Source organism: Antechinus flavipes, chromosome 3, assembly GCF_016432865.1.
Source record: "Antechinus flavipes isolate AdamAnt ecotype Samford, QLD, Australia chromosome 3, AdamAnt_v2, whole genome shotgun sequence".
Classification (NCBI taxonomy): domain Eukaryota; kingdom Metazoa; phylum Chordata; class Mammalia; order Dasyuromorphia; family Dasyuridae; genus Antechinus; species Antechinus flavipes.
In genome coordinates, this window is record NC_067400.1 from 26,866,330 (window position 1) to 26,891,489 (window position 25,160).

Sequence of the window (25,160 nt, forward strand, 5' to 3'; positions counted from 1 at the left end):
AAGAATGAGACAGACAGACAGAAACACACACATAGAGAGAGACAGAAAAAAAAAGAGAGAGAGAGATGGAGAGAGACAGACAGAGAGAAGGAGAGACAAAGACAAAGACAGAGAGAGATACAGAGAAAGAAACCAAAGGATAGAGAGACAAAAGAGACAGTGAGACAGAGAGAGATTAAGGTGCACATTGCATATCTTTCAGTGTAAAGATATCTGTGTTCCACTAATTGAGGCTGATCCTAATACTGCCTTGAAGTAGTCATAGGAACTGTAATCAACAAGATCAGTGTGAAAGAGACCAGACAATCACTTTCCTCAGATAGCTGGTGTTTAATGTTTCACATCAAATCCTGAAGAAGCATCGAGGTTTTCCTTGTACAAAGTTCCTGGACATGCTGAAGTAGCACAGCCTGTCCTTTGTCATGTTGGCTGAAAAGAAACCTGCTTTCCTGGGGAATAAAAACGGCTCCAGTGTGGCTCCTTTCTCGGACCTTAGGTAAACTTGCAAAGCCTACTGTCTCTATTTTCCTTTTGAAAGTTGTCTATAAGGGGAAAAAAAGTTTGAAGGATTTCCCAAGGATATTATTTATTGGATGGAGGGTGGGGGAGGGAATGGCCCTTTGGAAGAAATTACAACAGAATAAATCATGTAGAACAAATCTGGCCTTTGTATTTTCAACGATTGCAATGCTTTTCAGTTTCATTTCTAATGATGTTCATCATTGCCAATAGAAACATGCCTTCTGAACATTAAGATAAAAGTTTGTCTAAGTAGTTTAGTATGTATATAGCTGAGGAAGATGGGGTATGGAGGGAGAAAGAATGTGGCAGGACTCTTTCAGATATCTGCTGCTTTTTTCCTAATAAAAAAAAGTAATGTTAATGTTTATTAAGCACTGGTTTTGTACATATTATTATGCTAAACACTTTACAAATACAATTTCATTTTATCCTCACAAAAACTCTAAACGGTAGTTGCAATTATTATCCACATTTTATAGATGAGCAAGCTGAGGCAAAGAGGTTAAATGATTAGCTCCAAATCACATAACCAGTAGGTATGTGAAGCTATATTTGAATTCAGGTCTTCCTGACTCTAAGCCCATGCACTATCTAGCACTCCCAGAAACAAAAATGCAAATGAATTTTAAAACCAGGGGAATTTCATTGAAGACTTAGTTCAGCATTACCCATAATAATTGGAAGTGAAGAATGATTGGACCATTCAGTTCTTGCACCCCATTAAACTGGGGGTATTAACCCAGGGTGTTTCCGCAACCTCCCTTCATAAAACTAAAACTAAAACAATTATCTCCCCTCTAGGTCACTGCAAAGTGTAACTACTCTTAATCGCAATAATAAGTACATTTCTCCAGTGTATTAAGAGTTTTTTACAAAAAAGAATGTAAAGTACACTGCCTGGTTTGCAGCCTTTTGGACACATTTCATCTTTGTCTTAGGAGGCAGTGAGTCAGAGCGATGCTAAACCACAACTTGTGCTCAACATTGAGGGTGAATCTAGAATTACAAAATCAATAGCTTCTATGGTCTCTGTGTTCTCTCATTATCAGAAAATCCTGCTCAAAGTAAGAAGAGAAGATTGGAATAAAGGCTTCAAATGACTTACATCTTGTTCCTCAAGACTTAAAGACCACAAGATGTTTTTCAGGATATTTTAGCTCAGAATTATACAACAGCAGAAAATATAGTAAGAGACTCAAATACAGAAAATTATAGGATCTGAATTTATGAATTTTGTATCCAGTATGATGCAATTGCATGGGAGATCAGCTGATTTTATACTTTAAAAATGGAAATCACTGGAATACTCTTCTCTCTTATCACTTAAAGTGGCTTTAACTTATAATACTTTGCATTAACAGAACATAGTAGGAAGTGATTGGATGGAGCGGTAGATAGTGGGCTTCACATGCATTCAGATCTTGCCTCTGACATTAGCTATGTATCCAATGACAAAGTAAGCACTTAACCTTTGAATCGCAAGCTTATCTCTAAAACTTCCTGAGTTATAGAACAGTTACATTCTGTTTTGGTAGAACAAGTTCTCATATAAGAATAAAAAACAGATTGCTGACATATTGGCACATGATTCCATGTAGTAGAAATAGTAATAAACTGCAAATCAGGCTATTTAAAGTCTATATGACTTTTGTCAAACCATTCAAATTCAACAGACATTTAAGTGACTTTCTTGCAGTGCCCAGTGATAGATGAGAGCAAGAGGAGTTAGATATAAAGCTTAAATATGTATAAGATGTGTTTCAATGTCCTCATGGAGTTACAAGGGGAGATGACACGCCCTAAGGATAGTGCTTCCTAGTGGTTAGAGGCCACCACAGAGTTAAGAGGAATTGGTCTTAAATATAGCCTCTATCACATGCTGTGTTACTGTAAGCAAATCCCATAGGCCCTCAGTATCCCAGGTATTTCTCTACTATTTGTGGAGTACAGGTGGTGTTCTGTCTTTATAAAAGGAATGCCTTTTAGTATGGAGATGATAGGTCCAATCAATTTCTTTTTTCTTAAATATGAAAGATCCAAAAGAAACCAAAACAAAATGAATTAAAGATAATCCCAAGGTTTTTTAAAACCTTGTGACCAGATGTCACAGACAAAAATATTAAAATCAGGGGAGGTGGATTTTTAAGGAAAAGTGATTAATTCACTTATGAACATGTTGAGTTTGAAGTTCACAGAGGAAGATAGAGAAGTGGATATAGAATTTGGGAGAGACTTCAGGGTTGAAGAGGGAGTTTGGGAAGTTCGTAATGGAGAGGTAATATTTGAAGCAAATTATTTTGGAGAGACAGACAGACAAGAAAAAAATAAGGAAAGAAAAGAAGCTAAGGATAGAACTTTGGGAATGATCTCAAAATACAGCATCTTAATTATGCCAAAATTAAAGTTCCCTTTGGTAGCTGAGTGAAGTTAATAAATATCTTCTTCAAGTTATGTCTTCAAGTATGTAATGCAGTAAACTGAGAAAATAAAATAAATACATAGCATTAAAAATAAAATGAATTATAATAAAATTAACATTTTTAAGGTTAAAAGTCCCTGTCAGAAGAGTGAACAGCCCCTGTCAGAAAAGAGGAATGAACAAGGAAAACAGAGAAAGGGCAAGCTTTTTAACCTGCCTGAGTCTCAGTTTTTCTTTTTTAAGGTAGTCTCATCTTATTCTAAGGTCTTTTCCCACATTAAATTCAATAATCCTATGAATAAATGATCATTGTTCTCTCTTTTGGTTCTTGAAATTCAGATGATCTGTGATTAAATTTTTGAAAGAACTTTCTTCTCTACCATTTTATTGGATTCTTACAATATCCTGTGAGATAGATAGGGCAGACATCATCCCCTTGTACTAAAGATCTTGACTTCTTTCAGCCTACCTGTGCACTGGCAAGTTGGATTCACAGAGAACAAGGCTCTTTCTCTATTTCCCTTCTCTTCCCTAGAATCCTGAGATGTCCTTGTGGGTCTCAAGATGAAGGTCAAAAGATGGGGTTCTTTTAATAATATCTGCTCAATTCCCCATCCCAGAGCTTTTTCTTGAATAGTAATTGTTCAATATTAGTTAATATCTCTTCAATATCACTAATAATATTCATGATTAACACCCCACTAACTAGTTGAATCCTTGATATTATTAATAAGCAATTAATACCAATTACTTTGCCCAAAGGTATATTTGATGAGAGGATATAACAAGAACAAAGGACAAACACATTCTTTCAAACCATAAAATTATTTGCCTTCTACCACTTCAATTCCTGGAGTGGGCTCAAACTTAAAGAAGTTGCTATAAATCATTTGATCCAAACAAGTTCAATTGCCAAGGCAATAGAGCCTCTCCTTTTGCTTAAGAGACATGCCAGGTCAATTCACTGCTGGACTGAGTTATGCAAGTTACTCCTTGGAGGTGAAGCAATTTGGCTCTTTTGAGACACTAAGCTCTGCCATGAATTCTACCTTCTACACCATTGTAGCTCTCCTACTCTTCATTCCATCTTCACTACACTCTACATCTATACTACTACATCTTGATCTACACTCCTTCACCTAAAGACATAAAGAACAAACATAAGAAAAAAACAGAGACATGGACTTATATCATCTAGGTGGGGAGGACTCTCCTCTACCTAAAAACCCTCATAGAAAAAGAGGAAGTTCCTCCTTTTCATTCAAATATAGCCAAAGAAGGAAACTCAATATACCTGACTACTACCTTTTGCATTTCAAAGATTCTGCCTCAAAAGTCAATTAAAAGATTTTTCTTCACCATGTAGAAATTGCATAGGAAATATTTTCAGATACTCACATAACTAGATTTTCACCAGCCAGCCTCCAATCCCACCACTTCCTTCATAACCATCATATAGATTGTGATACCCAGACATAGAAATGGATCAATCAAATTTGGGGAGAATATTGGGTTTGGAATTTAAGAACCCAGGTTCAAATCCTAACTTAACTGATCACTAAACTTCTCTGGGCTTTAGTTTCCCTATTAATTAAAAAAAGGTGGTTGAGCCAGATGACTTCTTCTCCTTCCATTAATATGAAACAATCTCTAACTTGTCCCCCAATTCTCCATCTTTCAGGTTTACATATATCTAAATCTCACTAAAGAGCCAAAAATCTCCAGCTAGAGCAAAGGACTCTAAAGGGTCCTTTAGGATGATGACCTTTAAATCTAACTACTTTGACTTCTTTTTTCTCTTTCCCTTTCTCTCAGGCAGGAGATTGGAGTCATCTAATGGGTTTGGACACACCATCTGTAGCTAAGCATCGAGACTAAGTTTGTCTTGCTTGCAGATGTTTAAATGATAGAATAAGGCCAATCACATACATGGGAAACTGCAGCCTTCCCTTTCTAAGCCACCAGGGCTTCCTGCCCTGGGCCTTAGTCTGTTTCCCATAGAATCTTTAAGTAAAATTGCAGCCATTGTGGCTAGTTAAACAGTAAAAGAAAAAAAAATATGTCATCGCTCAAATGTTCTCCATAAAATGGATGATGATTAAATCAGTGAGGGACAGAAAACTCCCAATTTTCATTAATGACCTGTCCCTTCATTTTCATAAGCCTGTAGCTGAGTTTAAATGAGATGCTTTAAATGTGTCTATAGGCATTCCCAGCAAGTCTCTATAGTCACTTGCCAAGTTCTTGTGGCATCAAAGTCATATGATAGAAACAGAAGTTTATTGTAAAGCCTGAAAAAATTATCTTTCCAGTGACAGATCCCAATGCCCCATTAAACTCTACAGCACTAAAGTCCAATCCAGCAACTCAGCCATGCAGAATTTCCAACCCTTTTTCTCCCTCCTCTGCTTTTGAAACCAGGGGATGGAGGTCTTGCCTACTAGATTTGGATAGCAGGTTTTAGGCCACCTCACAGCAAATCAACTGCTGTAGCATGTACAAGAGATCGATTGCCCAATTGTCCACCCCACCCCCCAATACATATTTTCTTAATAATCCCTCAGGTTCTTTTCAGTCTGAGACAATAACTGTCTTCTAAATCAAGATGAAATGTGGACTTGGCAACTTGGATCTGGAGCGTTTCATTCCCCATCAATCCTGGAACTGACACTGTGTGTATTTTGTGTCTGGAGCACCTCTTCAAAACCTTGAGGTTGTGACATTGACTATCTGGGAAGCTGAGGCGTGCCTACTCTCTCCTCTCACCCCACCCCAAACTTCCCTACATTTCTGGGAAATAGTGACATGTTGAAAGTGACAGTTACAAAGCTTCTTAATCATAGGGAGTTGTGTGTGTGTATGTGTGTGTGTGTGTGTATGTGTGTGTTTCATAGTGAGCCAAGTGAGAGTCCATGCCAAAACTCACTTCTCAGCAGGCTTAAGCAATAACCTTCTGCAGTCCAACATTCTTCCTTTTGTTTACACTTTTAGGTACAGTCGTTATTTTCATTTCTAATTTTATGAGATCCCTACTTTTCCACCTCCTTCCCTTTAGTGACTGAGAGCCCATGATTGGATTATAAGATTCTTTTCTGAAAAAATACAATCTGACCCAAAGCTCTAGGATAAATTTGCTCCCACCTACCCCCCAGCAAAAAAGACAGCAATAACTTGCATGTATAACACATTTTGTACCTTTCTAACTGTTTTTTCTGTACCTTATTTCATGTAGTTTTCATAACATGGGGTAATAATAATTACTCCATTCATATAGTGTTCTGAGTTATGAAATGCTTGTCCACTTAACATAATTGTGAAGTATCTACATAAATGAGGGGGTTTTTGAGGAGGACATAAGGAGAGGCTGAACTTGTAAATTCATCATCCAGAAGAACAAGTGATCAAAATAACGTAAAGGAAAGCAACATGGAAAGACAACAGTGACTCTGCACTACTTCAGTGGACTAACGGAAACCTTCTGCCTCTCAGGAGAGAGGTGGTAAACTAAAAGTGGGGAATAGCATGTCCTTATTTCAGACATCATTAATATGTTCATTTCTTTTGCTTGTTACAAGGAAGGATTCTTTTTTTGGAAGGCATTGAGAAATAATAGTGACATAAAAGAAAGAATAAGAAAGGGGAGAAGAAAAGATGGAAGAAAGAAAGAAAGAAAAAGAAAGAAAGAAAGAAAGAAAGAAAGAAAGAAAGAAAGAAAAAGAAAGAAAGAAAGAAAGAAAGAAAGAAAGAAAGAAAAAGAAAGGAAGGAAGGAAGGAAGAAAGAAAGGAAGAAAGAAAGAAAGAAAAAGGAAGGAAGTAAAGGAAAGGAAGGGAAAGGGGAAGAAAGGGAAAGGAAAGGAAGGGAAAGGAAGGGAAGGGAAAGGAAGGGAAGGGAAGGGAAGGGAAGAGAAGGAAGGGAAGGGAAGGAAGGCAGAAAGGGAAGGGAAGGAAGGAAGAGAAGGGAAGGAAAGGAGGGAAGAGAAAGGTAGGAAAGGAAGGGAAGAGAAGGGAAAGGAAGGGAAGGGAAGGGAAAGGAAGGGAAGGGAAGAGGGGAGGGGAGAAGGGAGGGAAGGAGAGAAGAGGAGAGGAAAGAAAGGGGAGGGGAAGGGGAAGAGAAGGGAAAGGGAAAGGGAAAGAAAAAGGGAAAGGGAAAGGGAAAGGAAAGAAAGAAATTTTCCTTAGAGAATTACCTAAGGTTTTTCCTTCACTTCATGGACTATCTATTGCCTTTCTCTGTATGACCAATTCTTAGCACAATACCAAGCACATAGCAAGTACTTAATAAATAGTGGTTATCTGACTGACTGATAAATATTTGTTGATTATTTAATTAATAGAGAGTTTCTTAACCTTGGAAGCTGATTGGAAACTTTCTCTTGAATCATATTGTGTCTCTATGGAATTTATTTAAATACTATGTCTGTGCATACAAACATAACAATAGGCATAGAAAATGGTATTACACTTTGTTATTGACCTTCCATGACAACCTTCAAGTTAAAGGCCTAGAAATGTTACTCTGAATGCACAAGTTATTTCGAGACTAATAGATATGGACTTATGAAATTTTGAAAGAAGACTTGGACCTCTTTTCCCAGCAGATCATTGATTTTATAGTCAATTTATTTTAAAAAAAGTTTTTTGATATCCTAAAATAAGAGGTTTTAAATCTTTTTTGGCTCTTGGAAGTCTGGGGAAGTGTTTGAATCCCTCAATTAAATTTTAAATAATCAAAGGAAATGCTAACTTTTTCTTCCCAGCCAAGTTCATGGACCCCAGATTAAGAACCCCTGCCCCAAAGCAATTATCTATGATATAATTAGTTCATGTTTATATAGCTTAAGGTTTTAGAAAATATTTTCTTCCTATAATCTTCTGAACCAGGTAACATAAGTTTTGTTTTGCATTTTTCTAGATGAGGAAAATGGAATTCTGAGAAGTTAAGTGAATTCTTCACTCATACAGCTACTAAATATCTGAGGTAGGATTTAAACTCCAATCCACTATCTCTAAATTTGATGTATTGATTTATCTGTAGCAACTGGGGGCACTACCAATGTGCATTTGGAACCACAAGGCACTGTTTCTGCAGATAAATGGTATTGTGGTGGTCTGTATCTATTCATATATCTCATGAACCCCCAACAATGATGTTTGCTATTTGCTATTAAGCCAGAGGGTACAATTCATTCAAAGCAAGGACATTTAATGGAATAACACAGGAAGAAAGAGATAAAATGCTTCTGCCATAAACTGTTGCCTACTGTATATGTTGCCTCAAATAAATTAATATTAAGGGTGGGTCTACACAATGAAATTATGGAAGAACATGCAATGCACATAGACAACATATATGACCAAAGAGCATGTATATAGGCCTAGACATATAGGGAACATGTAGCAAGCATAGACTCATGGAAAGAAAACTCATGCTTCATATATTATGTGATAACTGATGTTTTCTGGATATACTTCTGTGCTGCTCCCACCTATTTTGCCTCTTTCTCACCTCCTGTATTGCTCATATTTTTAAAGCTACATACTGTCTGCTAGATATGGAGTTGTGTTATGTGGCCTCTGACAAGTGGTGATCTCAGCTAACCTCATTAGTTGACCTTGATCTGCTGGTTCTATGTTTCTGGCTCAACTATGCAGGTTATGAAAGATTTTGCTGGTTCCAGATTCTGATTTCAATGAGAATTCATAAATGAGGTTTTCTCTCTCTCTTACAGAAGGAGTGATCTTTGACATTTTTCTTTTGCCTTTTATTTTAAAAGAAGAAAATCATTTCCTAATCATTTTTGAAAAACAAAATCCTAATACAGATAGTCATTAAATTATAGAGAAAAAAATCTCAGTGACTTTTTCCTCTCACAAAAAAGAATTCATCTGTTACTCTTTGTTGTTGTTTAGTCATTTGTTGTCATGTCCAACTCTTTGTGACCCCATTTGGAGTTTCCTTGGTAAAGAAACTGGATTGGTTTACCATTTTCTTCTCCAGGCCCTTTTATAAATGAGGAAATTGAGGTGAACAGGGTTAAATGATTTGCTCAGGGTCACACAACCAATAAGTGGCCAGATTTGTGGTCAGTAAGTTGCGTCTTCCTGACTCCAGTTCTGGCACCTCATCCATTGTACCACCTAGATGTTATTTCTCCTAACCTTGGCCAAAATGTTCTCAGCTCTTTTGAACAGAGAGCAATATCCAGTATTTTTATACCTATATTTCCTGGTCACCAAGGCATCATTTGTCAGAGGTCTAACTCTAATTTAAGGTTAGAAATTCCTTGTGGCTCACTGCTCATTTTCTGATTATTGTAGTCAACAAATTGCCTGAATTCTCTGAATTTGAGCCCTCCCAGTTTCTCAACTCTTTTTATTGATTCCCATATGAAAAAAGACCTAAGAACAAAAATAAGCTCAAGAAAAAAAGATCATTTTTCTCATCTCACTTAGCCAGATTCTTACCTTTACCATGTATGTGTGCCTGGTAACAAACTACCTGAAATATCTTTTTGTAAATGAAAACTTTGAAATGATTTCAATGGTACCACCTTTCTGACCAATCTATTGTTAAGGCTAATATTTGGCCAGGGGCAGGATGGGGAGGAAAAGGAATATCCTGGCAAAATTTTGCCTTGGTGTGGTAATTAATGCAAATGTAAGGGAATTCTTAATACCAGATGAATTCAATTCAATGAAAGTCCCTTCCAAGGCTGAGATTTAGAGAGAATATTATAAAAGGGTCACTATTGAAGCCAATGGTTTATGACAAATAGAATAATCAAACTCTTAATATTAGTTAGGCTTTCTAAATAGTTTGGGTACACTAAGGATCACTGATTACCAGTCCCAAACTTTCCTTTTGTATTGGAAATATTTAAGTATCAAAAAATTTTTGTGGTATAGTGCAAGGATTCTAAATTCAATATTAGAGTGGGTGGGCTCAAACTTCAGCTCTTTTTACTCTGTGAGTGTATGTAGACTAGCATCTTACCCTCTCTCAGACTCAGATTCTTCATGTGTAGCATTTGTAGTCTAGAGTGACTTCTTGTCACTCTAAATCAGTGATAATCTGTAAACACAAACTAAGCCAGTTCTCAAATAGTCAGGCCTATACATGACTGTGTATATATTATTTCATCTAATAGAATGTAATCTCTCTGAGAGCAGAAACTAGTTTTCCTTTCAATTTTACTTCTTCAACACAACTCAATATCTTGATTATAATAGACACTTAATAAAGTGGAGCTTTTTATTGCAATAGTTTGGATTTGGCTATAGAATTGACAGTTACTATGTAAAAATCAATTACCATTTCCTTAAAGAAAATAAGTGAGAGATTTTGATCAGCAATAGATATCTTAAATCCTCAAAAAATACAGTTTGATGATGACAGCAGTTACTATCTTTTGGCTGTTGTGTACTAAAGTTATTGTGTTATCTTTATTCCATAATTATTAGACCAACTAATCAACACTTTTTTAATAGCTCCAAATGAATGGTGAATCATAAATGCTAAACATTGCTGAGTGAATGCCCAGTTCCCACTAAATGAAGCCATTACCTATCTTATTTCACATTCTCGTATTTCAGTATTCCAAGGTCTCAAAGGACTATGTTACTGTTAATTGTTTCAATTTACTCTGAGAGTTGTAGAGAGGCATTCTTCTTAACAATTGGTGGGCAGAATCCCTAGAGAAGCTTAAAAAAAAACATACTGTGGGACAGAGATGAAGTAATAAACAGACTCTTGGAAGGGAAATTGTACATGCATGTGTATGTGTGCATGTGTGTATGCATATATAAATATAAAATATGTCATATATGTGTGTTTTTTGTGCTTTTTTTCACCCCTCATATATGACATTCCCCTACACTCTCCAGCAATCAGTTTCTCATTTTTTGCTGAAATGTTGTTTTCATAGAATTATGGGAAGGAGAACCCTGGAGATTCATTGTTCCTCAGACAAGGGAAAAATGGGTAATGTGGAAAGAATAGGATGTTGCTAGTGATACAGGGGTAGTGTGTGTGTGTGTGTGTGTGTGTGTGTGTGTGAGAGAGAGAGAGAGAGAGAGAGAGAGAGAGAGAGAGAGAGAGAGAAAGAATTATAAAGCGTAACAAAATCAATGGCTTCACTCACACAAGAACATGCTCCCATCTTCTGGAAGTCCCTCAGTTTGCATTGATACAATTCTCACCTATATTTCTACTATACAGGCTAATCATTTCACCTTCCTTCAACAAATCCTTGTGTAACTTGTTTTTAAGTCCCATTCATTTTCTTTCATACATGCTTCAGTTCCTCGGTGTCCCCATGACATGCGAATACCAAAATCCATCCCAGAAATCTAGCTGTGCTCTGACCAATACAGAAGTCAGTAGGACTGCTTCCTTCCTGCCTCTGGACACTTTCTTCTGTTAGTATAACATGAGAGTGTAGACTTCCTAAACTAACTCTTTTCATCAGCTCTGAGGTTTCATGAACTTTACTAAATGGATTTGCTTCCCTTCTCTATAGAATTCCCCATTTCTGTCTTCTTTAGAACTGTTTTATTCGCCCTGCAAGGGAAGGAAAGAATTTTGCTTTTGTTCACTTGCATTACCAGATTTAAAATTCACCAAGCAAATGAATGTTACCATAGCATCAGAAGTTATTCAACAAACAAAGAGAACCCATTTTTATCAAAGCCAAACAGAAGGAACCAAACTTTGGAGGGGAGGGAGGCTGTTGGAAAAGATATGAGAAACCTCCTAAAGTCTTAGAAATTGCTGTCTATCTTTAGGGTATGAGTGTGAGTGCAGCAAACTTGTTCGGGAACTCTGTGTACACAGGAAGTGTCATAACAATGGCAGAATTCCCTCTGGGAATCATGGTACAAAAGGAAAATCATTTTCCCCCCAAGTATCAAAGGCCTGCATTCTCCCTTTATTACAATACAAAGCAAGAACTCCAAAGGACTGGAGACTGGCTTTTAATAAGCATGTGGTCCTCACCTGCTGAGTCCAAGAGAAGACATATCTAGCAGTCTAGGAATAAAACTGATACAAACTTCAAAGCTAAATAAAATGCGCAAAAAATTCAGCAAGGAATAATGCAGTCGTCCTCTGAATTGAGCAGAGTAAGAAAAAAATCCCTGGATCACTTTAATCATAGTTATACTGGAAGAGATCTACCCAAGAACCTACAAAATCTGGGATTCAGAACCTTTCTCTGATAGATCCTGTTTGTGTCATCCCAGGCAAGTCAATGCATCTCTCAGAGCTCTTCTAAGTCCCCAGAAGCATAATTTGGGCAGAAAATGCTCACAAAATTAATAGAATGTCCTCATCTCTGAGATCCTTATGTCAACAAAATCATGGTTCTAATCCTTATCCCTGAGCTGTTTGGCTCTAGTCAGAGGGAAGTTCTTGGTGAGGCTGTCTAAATTCTGCTCATTTTTGGTGGTAAAGCATGCTTCTGATCTTTCTGCCTCTTAACCTAGCATCAGATATAAGTCAATGGGATTCTACCTTTCTGCAGTATGTTTTCCCTAAATGAAAATCACAAACCTTAGAAGAAATCCCAATATTAGATCTTTGTGACATGACCTATTCTAGGCTCTCTACCACCTTTTCTTTTCCTGTTCAGTCTCCTTTGCTGTATCATGATCCGTATCATCTACCTACTTATGGGGTTCCTTTAGGGCTCTCTTCTCTCTACACACCCTCTGTCTGATGGGCTTCACCAACTATATGATGAGAACAGAATTTAGTTCTTTGTTTTTATGGTGTCAAAATAGTAAAATTGGTAGAAGGAAAGGTCCTGAAAAGAATAGTTTTATTTTGTCTTTGTGTATCAGTGACTTACATATAGCAGACTTTTAATAATGTTTGTAGAATTTAAATTGAATTAAAAAAGATCCTCCTCTCTCTGTTGAACTATAAGCAAGAATTTTAACGGTAAGAGCTAGCATTGAAATAGCACTTTAATATTTGCAAAGTGCTATATAAATAATATCTTTTTATCCTCACAACAACCCTGGGTGTTAGGTGCTATTACTTTCTCCTTTATACAGATAAGAAAACTGAGGCTGAGAGAGGTCAAATGACTTATTCAGGGTCACTCAGTATGTTTATGTGAGAGGATTAGAACTCAGGTCTTTAACTCTTGTAATGCAACCACTCTAAAAATCTTACCTGCTTTTTATCATCTAGAGTAAATCAGTTCACTCTTGCTTATTTCTAATTTTACTGTTAGTTAAGTTCCAGAATAATATTAAAATAAGCTATATAAAATCTCAGATCCAACCATAAAGCAAGTATAAAGAAAGGAAAATTGTTACATCACACTTCATTATGTATTGCTTCTTTCTGCATACACAGTTTTTTTTGGTGTGTGTGTGTGTGTGTGTGTGTGTGTGTGTATGTGTGTGTGTGTGTAAGTGTAGGTGGGTATACAAGTAAATTTATACATTACATATATGTATATGCATATATACAAAGAAAATGCAAAACACTTAAAAAGGGAAGGTAATAACTGTTAGAAAGCTCAAGAAAACTTTCATGTATGTGGTGGCATATGGATTGAACTTTGAAGAAAATAAGGATTCCATAAGACAAATAAAATACTCAAAAAATTCAGCAAGGAATAATTCAATCGTCCTCTGAATTGAGCAGAGTAAGAAAAAAATCCCTGGATCACTTTAATCATAGTTATACTGGGAGAGATCTACCCATGAACCTATAAGATCTGGGATTCAGAACCTTCCTCTGATCGATCCTGTTTGTATTAAAATGCTGACTTTTTGGTGTTAAATAGAAGGCTCTTAAAAACATAATTAATTAATAGCTCTAAAAATGGAGATTTAAGGAGAGCTAGTACAGTAGATAGAGTTCTAACTCTGGAGTCAGGAAAACTGAGTTCAAATCTGTCCTCAGATATTTGGCATTAATTAGCTATTTAATCCTGGGAAATCACTTACCCTCAATTGCCTTACCCAAAATAAATAAATAAATGAAAAACAAAATAAAATGGAGGTTCTAGCAGGAGGCAGTGACTCAGAGGGAAAAGCTACCTCAGAGCAGAGGAGTCCTTCAATGTGTGAAGTCCAGAGGTGCAATGAGCTTCCAGGATAAAAAAAGTTTCTATATCATAGCAGAGAAAATCCAGAGAATCAGGAGTGTAGCTTAGAAGGTAAATATATTTATAATTATACACTTTTATATTAACATCTACATATATATTTTATTTACATTTACATATGTTTAGATTTTTGTGTGTGTATATGTATTTATGTGGCTATAGATATGTAGATAGAAATATATATGTATTATGTGTACACATATTTACACACACATAATATATTCAAATAAATACAAAACTTTCCCAGACTTACATTTATTTGCTTATAAGAGTAATTACTGGATTGAATAACCAAGATCAAGATATTAGTCCAATATAATACTCTTAATTAAACAGGCATTTATGAAGTCTTATGGCCTGTATTACATTAAGCACAAGAATAAAAATACAAACAGAAAAATACTTCCTGCTCTCAAGGTATTTATATTCTGATGGACAAAGATAATGAATAAAAGTAAGCTGAAAATCAAGAGATGTGGGTAACCTGTACTGGCATAATTGAGATAATCTAAAGAGTCAAGAGTGTGACCTGGAGAGAAATGAAGATGTGGCCAGCCTGGATGCCATCATTAAAATGGAGGTTCAGATGAGAACCAGGTTCCCCTGGACTGAGAGGAATTCTGGAGTACAGTAAATTTCCAGGGTGAAGAGATTTCTTTGGACAGATAGGTAAAGAAAGTCTGGAGAATCGGAAGTATAATTTGGAAGAGAAATGAAAAAATTCTATAGAATTTACTGTTTAATTCACAAATCCTATGTTAAAATGAACTTATGTATTCAAGAATTAACTTTAAAAATTAATTTGACACAAATACAAATAGGTGTGCATATCATTCTAATCAGTCAGTCATTTTATAGCATATCTAAAAAAAAAAAAGACTCTTTTCTCCACTAAAAATTCATTATTTAGGAGTTAGTAAAAAATAAAGGCCTTCCTGAAAACTGCTCTAATGTGTGATTTCAAATGTACAGAAAATCACATTATAGGCAACTTGTAATGGGAAATACCTCAGATATCTAACAAGATGAGATGGGTTTGAGTTCCAGCTATCCTAGGTCATGTGGCTATTAACAAGCCAATTAGCCTCTCTAAGACTCATTTTCTTTACCCATAAAATATGTATAACAGTCATCAGACTGCTCACTTCAGAGGATTGTTGGGAGGCAGATGCTTTGATGTAAGCAAGAGCTGTAGCTTTTAGAATCTAGAGAAATGTTATAGCTATTATTTTCTCATATCATATATGTTCCTAGCAGGAGGGTGTGGATTCTATGGCTGCTCATTAAAGACTCTGGCAGTAGGGTGGAACAATCCATGGAATCAGTGAATGAAAAGTGAGAATGCGGACTGGGTTTCCTGTGTATGTTTTTATTTATTGAGGGACTGTCCTGTTTCTCATTATCCCATATAGTACAGTATTGTCTGCATGTGTCAGAGATCCAGGGACTTTAAGCTACTGAAAGAAAAATTAGTTTGATGAAATAAATGTTAATTGGCATTTTATCATTCTATTGTCACAAAATTAGCACCAAGAAACAGAAAATAAAAGATGCCGTGTTTTAATTAGAAATAGACTAAATTTTTATCATCAACAAGAGAAGCAGAGAGAGCACTGAATCAAGAAGCAGCAAAAGATCTGTGTTCTAATCCTAACTATAAATCCAAGTTTTTTTATGATCTCTAGAAATATTACATCACCATTATAGATGAGATTTCACCAATCCCTTTTATTTTATAAATTAAAAAATGTAGAGACCCTAAAGATGAAATGACTTTCGCAAGATACAGTGCCAGCCTCTACTCCCATCTCACAGATCTCTCTTTACAATCTCCTAAATTGTCCTGAGGTGGAAGAATGTCTCAATCAGACCTTTTTTTTGACTCTGTCACTCCAGAATTTGAATTGAAGCATCATTTTTAAGTTGTTTGAAGCTCAGTTGAATACTTTTTTTTTTACTCCTGCATGTTGGCTCCCCATTATATTTCATTAGGAGTTAAATGTGAGTTTTCATTCTCAGTGAAGAGAGGAACTATTCATCGATATTTGGCATAAAATAAATGTGTATCTTTTACTTTGGGCCAGTTTTCTTGTATTACTTTTTGAAGTCTGATAGTCAGACTTTTAATTCATCATTCTTTCCTAAGAGGCCTATTATCCTCAAACTAGCTCTATAAATTCTCTTATCAAGATCGGTTCTGTGGATCTGAATATGTTTTTGTTTTTACAACATTCTTACCTTTTTTCCTCTAATTTTCTTCTGCTTCTGTCTTTTGAGTTCCAAATCACTTACCCTATATCAGTGCCTCAATTGTATTGGTATGATTTTTCCACTCATCTTATTATTCCTTTTTAAGAGTCCTTATTTCTGGTGACATAAAGTTTTAATGTTAGGACCACGCCTATTACTTCTGGTCAGAGAATTTTCATATGCTTTAATATTCATAATAAAAGTTGGGGGAAAGAGAAGAAAAATGGGGGGAGGGGAATTATCTCACATAAAAGAAGTATACAGGGGAAAGCATTTAGAATGGAGAAAAAAATAGTGGAGGTAAGGAGAGGACAAGCCATGTCCGAATCTCACTCATATCTGAATTGGCTCAAAGACAGTGTAAGTGTGAGTGTGCATGTGTATCTGTGTGTCCCTCTCTGTCTGTAAACAGATAGATTGATAGTGTGAGTACACAGACACACAGACACACACACACACACACACACACACACACACACACACACACTCATTTGGCAAAAAAAAAAATCTATATTATGTGAGTGAAAAATAGAAGGGGAAAAGATAATGCAAATGGAGAGGGGAGATAACAAAAGGGAAGATAAATAAAAGAAAACAATATTCAATAGAAAAACAAACTTTAAAGAGGTCGATAATACAGAGAAGAATAAACAGAATAAAATAGATAAAGGGAAATTTACAATTAGCAATTGTAACTGTGAATGTGAATAGGATGAATTCACCCATAAAATAAAAGATAGCAGAATGGATTACAAACTAGAATCCAACAAACTTTTGTTACAAAAAATACACTTGAAAGAAAGAAACAACCAAAGAGTTAAACAAGGGACTGGAGCAGAATCCATTTTATGTCAGTTGAAGTAAAAAAAAAAAAAATTACATGCATGGTAATGAAGTAAAAACAAAAATATACTGAATAAAAAGGGATACGCAGGGAAACTATATCTTGCAAAAGGAAACCATAGACAATGAAGTAATATCAGGGCTAAACATATGTACCAAATGGCAGAACATCCAAATTCTTTATTTTTTTCTTTTCTTTTATTAAAGCTTTTTATTTTCAAAAAAATATGCATGGATAATTATTCAACATTGACCCCTTGCAAAACCTTGTGTTCAAAATTTCCCCCTCTTCCTCTCACCCCCTTCCTTAGATGGCATGTAACCCAATATATGTTACACATGGTAAAATATATGTTAAATCCAATATAGGCATACATATTTACACAATTATCTTACTGCACAAGAAAATTCAGATAAAAAAGGAAAAAAGTGAAGAAGAAAAAATAAAATCCAAGCACACAACACCAAAAAAACATGAAAATGCTATGTTATGATCCACACTCAGTTCCCATGGTCCTCTTTCTGGGTATAGAGGGCTCTCTTTATCACAAGATCATTGGAACTGGCTTGCATCATTGCATTGTTGAAAAGGGCCATGTCCCTCAGAATTGATCATCTTATAATATTGTTGTTGCCATGTACAATGATCTCCTATTTCTGCTCATTTCACTTAGCATTACAGTTCATGTAATCTCTCCAAGCCTCTCTGAAATATCCTGCTGATTGTTTCTAATAGAAAATAATATTACATAACATTCATATACAAAAACTCATTTAGCCATTCTCCAACTGATGGACATCCACTCAATTTCAAGTTTCTATCCATTTCCAAAAGGGCTGCCACAAATATCTTTGCACATGTGGGTCCCTTTCCCTCCTTTAAGATCTTTTTGGGATATAAGCCTACTAGAAACATTGATGGATCAAACTTGATAACTCTAAGGACTCTCCAGAATGGTTGGATGAGTTCTCAAATTCACCAACAATGTTTTATTGTCCCAGTTTTCTCACATTTCCTCCAACATTCGTCATATATTTTCCTGTCATCTTAGGTAATCTTAGAGATGTGTAATGGTACCTCAGAGTTGTCTTTACTTGCATTTCTCTGATGGAGCACCTAAATTCTTAAAGGAAACGTTAAATGAATCACAGGAGGAAATTATAAGAAAAGCTAAACTAGTGAAGGACCTTAACTTTCCCCTCATAGAGCTAGATAAATCTAACCATAAAATAAACAAGAAAAAATTCAAGAAAATGAATATAATTTTATTGAGTGAGAATAAAAAGTATACTTTTTTCAGATGTAAAAATCCCCTTCACAAAAAATGACCATGTCACAGAGCATAAAAACCTTAAAATCAAATGCAGAAAAACAGAAATATTACATATACTTTTTTTAGATCGTAATGCAGTAAAATCAAATTAGAAAAGGTTAATAAAGATTAAAAATCATTTGGAAATCAAATAATGTAAAACTAGAAAATAAATGAGTCAAAGAACAAATATTAAAAACAAACAATAATTTCATTAAAGAGAAAAACAACAAATTGGCAATACTCTATAATTTGTGGGAAGAAATCAAAATACTTAAGGGAAATGTTAAATCAAAATGCATACATCAATAAAAGAAAAAAGATCAGATCAATAAATTGGGCATGTTGCAATATAAACTGGGAAAAGAATAAATTTGAAATCCTCAATTAAATATCAAAAGGAAAATACTGAAAATCAAAAGAGAAATTAATAAAATTGAAAGTTAATTGAACTAATAAATAAAATTAGGACCTAGTTGATTTAGCCATTGATTTATCTGATTTTTAAAAAAGAAATAAGAAAATCAAATAATTAGTATGAAACACGAAAAAAGTAAATATCCCACCAATGAAGATGAAATTAAAGCAATTATTGACTTGTTTTGCCTAATTGTAATGCCAGAAAAAACTGACAAGCTTAGTGAAACAGATTAATATTTATAAAAACATAAACTTCCCAGATTAGCAGAAGAAATAGAATACGTATCTTAGAAAAAATAATATAAATGAGCCATCAATGAACTCCCTAAAAAACAATTTTCAGGACCAGATGCATTTACCAGTGAATTCTACCAAATATCCAAGGAATATTTCATCCTAATACTATATAAACTATTTGAAAAAATAGATAAAGGAAGAGTTCTTCCAAATTCCTTTTCTGACACAAATATGGCTTTGATATCTAAACTATAGAGAACAAAAAGCAAAAAATAACAGTATAAAATAATTTCCTTAATGAACACAATTGCAAAAAAAATATATATATATATATATAATACTAACAAGGTGATTATGGCACAATCACAAAGATTATAAACTATGATCATGTGTGATTTATATCAGGAATGAAGGGCTGCTTCAAAATTATAAACCCAACAGCATAATTAACCATGTGAGTAATCAAAACAATAAAAATCATGTAATAACATCAACAGATGTAGAAAAAGCCTTAACAAAATACAGCACTCTTTTCAATTAAAAACACTAAAAAAGATAGGATTCAATGGAGAACTTTTTAAAATGATAAGTATTATCTATCTACAACCAAGACCAAACATTATGTGCAATGAGAATAAATTTGAAGGCTCAGTAAGATGGGAAATGAAGCAAGGATATCTATTATCATAGCTATTATTCAATATTGCACTAAAAAATTTTAGCTATATCAATGAGAAAAGAAAAGAAAATTGAAAGAATAAAAATAGTCAGTGAAGAAACAAAATTACCACTCTTTGCAGATGATACGGTATACTTAGAGAACCCTAGAGAATCAACTCAAAAACTAGTTGAACAATGAACAACTTCAAAAACAGATGCAGGATATAAAATAAATCCACATAAATCATCAATGTTTCCATATACCACCAAAAAATTAAATAGCAAGATATAGAAAGAGAAGTTTCATTTAAAATAATTGTAAGCAATTAAAAATATTTGGAACTCTACCTGCCAAAACAAACCCAGGTACTATAGGAACACAATTAGAAACAATTTTCAATCAAATAGAAACAGATTGAAACAAATACTGCTGGGAAAACTAGAAAGTAGTTTGGCAGAAATTGGTCATAGACCAACATTTCACACTGTATACCAACTTAAGGTCAAAATGGATAAGTTATTAGATATAAAGGGTGATATCATGAGTAAACTAGGACAACACTGAAAATTATACTTATCAGATTTATGGATAAGGAAAGAATTTATAACCAAAAAAAGAGAGGATCACTGAAAGTAAAATGAACAATTTTGATTTTCATTGTTCAGTCATTTTAGTTACATTTGATTCTTGTTAAGCCCATTTGGGGTTTTCTTGGCAAAGAAATGGAATGGTTTACCATTTCTCTCTTCAGCTCATTTTACTATTGAGTAAACTGAGGCCAACAGGATGAAGTGATGTATCCAGGATCACAGAGCTAGTAAGTGTCAAGCACTGAGGCCACACTTGAACTCAGATCCTCCTGACTTCAGGAGTGCTTTATCCACTATGACTTAGTTGCCCCTCATGACACTCATTTCTAATGTTGAGTAATCAACATTTGGAATAGGATATTCTGAAAAGAGAAGGGTAACCATAACAGGAAAGATATGACAGAAAAAGAAAAATCATGGGGCTGAGGTGTTGGGGGAGGGACAGGAGTCAGGAAAGGACTTTCTTTACTATGACCAAAGGTGTATATTTGAAAGCAATTATTAATATTATTTATGAAGATTAACTAGAAGTTTTCTCAATAAGTACAGAAAGGAAGCAAGTAGATTCCTTCTCTCTACTATTATTGAGAAAATACTTGAAATATAATTTATAGAAATAAAGCATTTAAATATCCAAGATTAGTCATAGTTACTTTATATGCATATAATATTCTGACTTACTTAGAAAATCTTGGAGAATCATGATAGAAACTAAATAAGGTGATTGCTAACTTCAATAAAATAATAGGGCACAAGCCAAATCCACAAAATATTCAATATTTCCTGCATACTGAACTTTAGAAAAACAGAAAGATGAGAGAACCTATTATAAAATACAATTCCCATAAAAATAAATGCATTATAAAAATTTGGTAATTTATAAATTATAATATAATTATAAACATAAATGCATATATAAATTATAAAGATTTATAGTTACATTCAAAATATCTACAAATACAACTATAAAAAGACTATATAAATAAAGATCTAAATAGTTTAAAAGATAATCAATTCTACATTTTGATTTGTATAAATATAATAAAAATGATTGTACTAAGTTAATTAAGAGATTTAATATTATAGCTATCAAAATATGAAAAGGTTATTTCATTGAACTAAGAAAAATAGTAACAAAATGTAATTTTATGGAGTTATAAGAGGAATAATGACTAAAAAATTAGGAAAGGATTTTATATTACCAGATATATAACAATATTATAAAAACCATCAAAACAATTTATTACTGATTAAAGATTAGTAGGAAAGGCAAAATTAATCAAGTCAAGAAGTAAATGTATGTATGATCCTAGTATTCAATAAACTCAAAAACCTGAGTCTAAAGGAGAAAAAGAAAGACTCCATTATAGAAAGAGACCAAAAGAAAAAAAAAAAAAGAGGGAGAGAAAGAGACAAAAACAAAGACAGAGTAAGAGGGAGATTGAAACAGGCAGAGATAGACAAGGGATAGAGAGAGAAAGACAAAAATCATTATAAGATTTACAAATACTGACTTGAAAAAATACAAATAGATTATAATGTAGAAAGGACAAAATTAGTAAGTAAATGCACATATCATCATATTTACTAAACCCAAAACAGAACCTAAGGGACACACACACACACACACACACACACACACACACACACAATAACACAAGTATATAGACAGAGCACTCTACACTGCAAGGACTTTTGAAAAAAAAATCAAAATGCAATTTGACAGCAAATATACTTAGATCAAGATACTAAAAAGTATTCCACAATAAATTTTAAGTGGATAAAGGAACAAAAACATATAAAAACCATATAACATTTTTGATAGAAAAAAAAGAGGCAGATAGCACATCTATAGCTTTAGAATGATATTATAATAAAAAAGATTCCAGAAATGATCAGAAGAGACAAAATATAAAATGTCAAACATGTAAAATAAAAATTATTTTTGCATGAACTGAATTAATGCTATTTAGAGAATTTAAAAAGAAAATAGTTTTGTTTTAAATATAAACTATAGGAGCCTTTCTCTGATAAAGACATTGCCAGAAGTCCTGAACAGTTTTCAAAAGAAGAAATGCAAAGATCAATACCTATAAAATGCTTCATATCACACAAACACACACACACACACACACACACACAGAAAAAAAACCCAAGAGAACAATAAACAAGGTAAACTGAGCCTTCACCTCCCATCCATGAAATTAGCAAATATAAAAAAATAGAGAAATTGTCATTGTTGGTAGAGCTTTGGGAAGACAAACACATTTCTACACTATTGGTAGATTTATGATCTAAGACATCTAAACATTCTAGAAAAACATTTGAAATTAAATACAAGCAACAATATCCTATGATCCAGTGATTTCACTACTTGACACAATATCCAAGGAAAGCAAAGATTGAAGGAAACGTTATAAATATTCCAAACTAGCAAATACCCATCAGTGGGAAATGGTTAAAATAAAAATATGATATGCAAATAAAAAAAACTATGGCAAATCTGAATAGCATACTAAAAAGCAGAGATATCATATTGCCAGTAAAGGTCTGTATAAATCAAAGCTATGTTTGTTTGTTTGTATTTTTTTTTCAGAGGTTGGCTATAAGAACAACTGAACACTGCAGAACCGACATGTTGAAATTGTAGGTGCTGAAGAATACTTTTGAAAGCCCTTTGGCCAACAAAGAGATCAAATCAGTCAATACTTAAAGAAATTAATTCAGTCTATTCACTGGAAGATCAAATACTGAAGCTGAAACTTAAGTACTTTAGCCATATAATGAGAAGTTGGGTTCATTGGAAAAGACTCTGATATTGGGAAAGATCAAAGGCAAAAGGAGAAGAGGATAGTGTCATGGAAGCAATGAACATGAGCTTGGATAAACTTTAAGAGGTAATGGAGGATAGAAGGACCTGACATGCTATGCTCCAAGGGATCATGAAGACTCAGCCACATGTAAACAACCAAATAACAAATATGAATGTAATAAAATGCAATTGTTCCATAATGAATATTAGGAATTGGGCACATAAGGAAATTGTATGAAATGATGCAGAGGAAAGAAAACAAAACCAGGAAAACAAGCTATTGAATGATCCCCAAATTATAAATGCTCTTAAGATATCTTAATTTAACATCAATTCACACACTAAAAAAAGACTGCAGAGATTTGATTGTAAAACATACTTTAATCTCTCAAAAGAGTTATAGAATATAAGAGGTGCCAAACATATTGCTGTCAGGTATAGTTTTGTCTCAGTTTTTATTAGCTATATTTCTCTATTATATCAGAAAATGCCTAGAGTATAAAAGACAAAAGCCATCAACAAAACTTTCAACATATCGTTTGACAGCTATTATGAACTTTTTCTTGTAGATCATGGACTTACTTTGGCAGTATGGCAAAGCCCATGTATCTCCTCAAAATAATATTTTTAAATGCATAAAATAAAATACATAGGGTTATAAAAGAAAATCAGTACATTTTAATATAATAAATATTTAAATTATATTAAACATTATAAATTATATAAATTTATAGTAATTATATATAACAAATAATAAAATATAATAAACAAAATATTCATGAATAATAAATGTTGTAAATAAATAATAAATATAATAAAAACTATTTTTAGAAGTCGAAGGGCCCTAAATTTAGATTCTCTTGTCTATGGTCTTTTTTTTTTTTTAATACATCACAAACTCAAGGTAGTATCTCTTTTAGAATATGGATTCAGCAATGGACAATAGACACTTAGCAGTCTCAACATGAATGGGTAGATAATTTTCCTTGGCAAAGAATGAGATATATTTAATTGTAATCATTCAACATATGATATTCAGGGGTAACTTTAAGCTATGTATAAACATAGAAATCCATTAAACAACATGAATACATTGCAAAAATAATTTTTAACCGTGACTCTAAAGATGAGTCTCACAAACATTCCAGGAGAGTAAATAGAGATAAATTATTGCTCAAGACTCAGATCTATGACAGAACAACTAAATAAAGCTCTTCCCCTATACAAATCATAATGAACCTTTCTTCTACAGGTCTCAAATCCAATATAAAATACTCTCATGATCAAATACAAAATCCTCTGCTTAGCATTCAAAGCCTTTCCTAACCCAGTTCCCTCCTACCTTTCCAATCTTCTCACACTTCACTCTTCACTAAATAATCTCCAATCCAGTAACTATGGACTCCTGGTTGTTCCACAAACAAATCACTCCATTTCTTGGCTCTGGGCATTTCTGACCATCCCTCATTCGTGGAATGCTTTCCCTCTTTATTTGTACCTCCTGGTTTCTCTGGAGTTCTTTTAGTCCCAACTAAATCCCTTTTTTTAAAGAGGAAATGCTTAATTCTGTTATCTTCCCTCTACTAATTACTTCCTACTTATGCTATATAGAACTTGCTTTGTATCTGTATTTGTTTGCTTATTGTCTCCTCCATTAGACCGCAAACTCCTCACAGGCAGGGACTATTTTTTACTTCTTTTTGTATTTTCATTGTTTAGCGCTGTGTGTGATTTGCAGTAGATGCTTAATAAATGTTTACTGATTGATCGATTCTTGCTCCAATCTCCAGGAGGAAGATAAGGAAAAAATAATGCTCTGTCTTCCAGAAAAAACAGAGAGGAATATCCAGAAATCCTAAGAAATCCAAGGTTTTAAAACACTTCCTACTTCTGATGTAATTAAGTGATTCTCTTGTTCTAGGATCCTCCACTTGAGATTTAGAGAAATCTCTAAAAAGAAACTTTCTTCT

The 25,160-nt window shown here is 34.0% G+C and overlaps 1 long non-coding RNA gene across 1 annotated transcript; it reads left to right on the plus strand.

Annotated features, from left to right (window-relative positions):
• The first annotated feature begins 306 nt into the window (after positions 1-306).
• LOC127552854 (uncharacterized) lies at positions 307-23,782 on the plus strand. The gene is made up of 3 exons (XR_007951595.1): positions 307-496; positions 7,854-7,919; positions 22,975-23,782. It is a non-coding gene; the product is annotated as an uncharacterized LOC127552854 (long non-coding RNA).
• The last annotated feature ends 1,378 nt before the right edge of the window (positions 23,783-25,160 follow it).